This window comes from Mus caroli, unplaced genomic scaffold (assembly GCF_978045245.1).
Source record: "Mus caroli unplaced genomic scaffold, Mus_caroli_1 scaffold_25, whole genome shotgun sequence".
NCBI classification, from domain to species: Eukaryota; Metazoa; Chordata; class Mammalia; order Rodentia; family Muridae; genus Mus; species Mus caroli.
In genome coordinates this window covers 2,717,417-2,720,490 of record NW_028227280.1, presented here as the reverse complement: position 1 = coordinate 2,720,490, position 3,074 = coordinate 2,717,417, and positions in this window count along the sequence as shown.

The following is a 3,074-nucleotide window of genomic DNA, read 5'->3' as shown; positions in this document are numbered from 1 at the left end:
TCAGTGCAACTCACTCATATACTATGTACTACACTGTGCGTTTCTTATATTCTAAGTTTTTCAGTGCAACTCACTCATATACTATGTACTACACTGTGCGTTTCTTAAATTCTAAGTTTTTCAGTGCAACTCACTCATATACTATGTACTACACTGTGCGTTTCTTATATTCTAAGTTTTTCAGTGCAACTCACTCATATACTATGTACTACACTGTGCGTTTCTTATATTCTAAGTTTTTCAGTGCAACTCACTCATATACTATGTACTACACTGTGCGTTTCTTATATTCTAAGTTTTTCAGTGCAACTCACTCATATACTATGTACTACACTGTGCGTTTCTTATATTCTAAGTTTTTCAGTGCAACTCACTCATATACTATGTACTACACTGTGCGTTTCTTAAATTCTAAGTTTTTCAGTGCAACTCACTCATATACTATGTACTACACTGTGCGTTTCTTATATTCTAAGTTTTTCAGTGCAACTCACTCATATACTATGTACTACACTGTGCATTTCGTCTAATGCGGGTTTTTCAGTAAATTCTAAGTTTTTCAGTGCAACTCACTCATATACAATGTACTACACTGTGCATTTCGTCTAATGCGGGTTTTTCAGTAAATTCTAAGTTTTTCAGTGCAACTCACTCATATACAATGTACTACACTGTGCATTTCGTCTAATGCGGGTTTTTCAGTAAATTCTAAGTTTTTCAGTGCAACTCACTCATATACAATGTACTACACTGTGCATTTCGTCTAATGCGGGTTTTTCAGTAAATTCTAAGTTTTTCAGTGCAACTCACTCATATACTATGTACTACACTGTGCGTTTCTTATATTCTAAGTTTTTCAGTGCAACTCACTCATATACTATGTACTACACTGTGCGTTTCTTAAATTCTAAGTTTTTCAGTGCAACTCACTCATATACTATGTACTACAGTGTGCGTTTCTTATATTCTAAGTTTTTCAGTGCAACTCACTCATATACTATGTACTACACTGTGCGTTTCTTATATTCTAAGTTTTTCAGTGCAACTCACTCATATACTATGTACTACACTGTGCGTTTCTTATATTCTAAGTTTTTCAGTGCAACTCACTCATATACTATGTACTACACTGTGCGTTTCTTATATTCTAAGTTTTTCAGTGCAACTCACTCATATACTATGTACTACACTGTGCGTTTCTTATATTCTAAGTTTTTCAGTGCAACTCACTCATATACTATGTACTACACTGTGCGTTTCTTATATTCTAAGTTTTTCAGTGCAACTCACTCATATACTATGTACTACACTGTGCATTTCGTGTAAGGCGGGTTTTTCAGTAAATTCTAAGTTTTTCAGTGCAACTCACTCATATACTATGTACTACACTGTGCATTTCTTATATTCTAAGTTTTTCAGTGCAACTCACTCATATACTATGTACTACACTGTGCGTTTCTTATATTCTAAGTTTTTCAGTGCAACTCACTCATATACTATGTACTACACTGTGCGTTTCTTATATTCTAAGTTTTTCAGTGCAACTCACTCATATACTATGTACTACACTGTGCGTTTCTTATATTCTAAGTTTTTCAGTGCAACTCACTCATATACTATGTACTACACTGTGCGTTTCTTATATTCTAAGTTTTTAGTGCAACTCACTCATATACTATGTACTACACTGTGCGTTTCTTATATTCTAAGTTTTTCAGTGCAACTCACTCATATACTATGTACTACACTGTGCTTTTCTTATATTCTAAGTTATTCAGTGCAACTCACTCATATACTATGTACTACACTGTGCATTTCGTGTATTGCGGGTTTTTCAGTACATTCTAAGTTTTTCAGTGCAACTCATTCATATACTATGTACTATATGTGCGTTTCTTATATTCTAAGTTTTTCAGTGCAACTCACTCATATACTATGTACTACACTGTGCGTTTCTTATATTCTAAGTTTTTCATTGCAACTCACTCATATACTATGTACTACACTGTGCGTTTCTTATATTCTAAGTTTTTCAGTGCAACTCGCTCATATACTATGTACTACACTGTGCGTTTCTTATATTCTAAGTTTTTCAGTGCAACTCACTCATATACTATGTACTACACTGTGCGTTTCTTAAATTCTAAGTTTTTCAGTGCAACTCACTCATATACTATGTACTACACTGTGCGTTTCTTATATTCTAAGTTTTTCAGTGCAACTCACTCATATACTATGTACTACACTGTGCATTTCGTGTATTGCGGGTTTTTCAGTAAATTCTAAGTTTTTCAGTGCAACTCATTCATATACTATGTACTATATGTGCGTTTCTTATATTCTAAGTTTTTCAGTGCAACTCACTCATATACTATGTACTACACTGTGCGTTTCTTATATTCTAAGTTTTTCAGTGCAACTCACTCATATAATATGTACTACACTGTGCCTTTCTTATGTTCTAAGTTTTTCAGTGCAACTCACTCATATACTATGTACTACACTGTGCGTTTCTTAAATTCTAAGTTTTTCAGTGCAACTCACTCATATACTATGTACTACACTGTGCGTTTCTTATATTCTAAGTTTTTCAGTGCAACTCATTCATATACTATGTACTATATGTGCGTTTCTTATATTCTAAGTTTTTCAGTGCAACTCACTCATATACTATGTACTACACTGTGCGTTTCTTATATTCTAAGTTTTTCAGTGCAACTCACTCATATAATATGTACTACACTGTGCGTTTCTTATGTTCTAAGTTTTTCAGTGCAACTCACTCATATACTATGTACTACACTGTGCGTTTCTTAAATTCTAAGTTTTTCAGTGCAACTCACTCATATACTATGTACTACACTGTGCGTTTCTTATATTCTAAGTTTTTGAGTGCAACTCACTCATATACTATGTACTACACTGTGCGTTTCTTATATTCTAAGTTTTTCAGTGCAACTCACTCATATACTATGTACTACACTGTGCGTTTCTTATATTCTAAGTTTTTCAGTGCAACTCACTCATATACTATGTACTACACTGTGCGTTTCTTAAATTCTAAGTTTTTCATG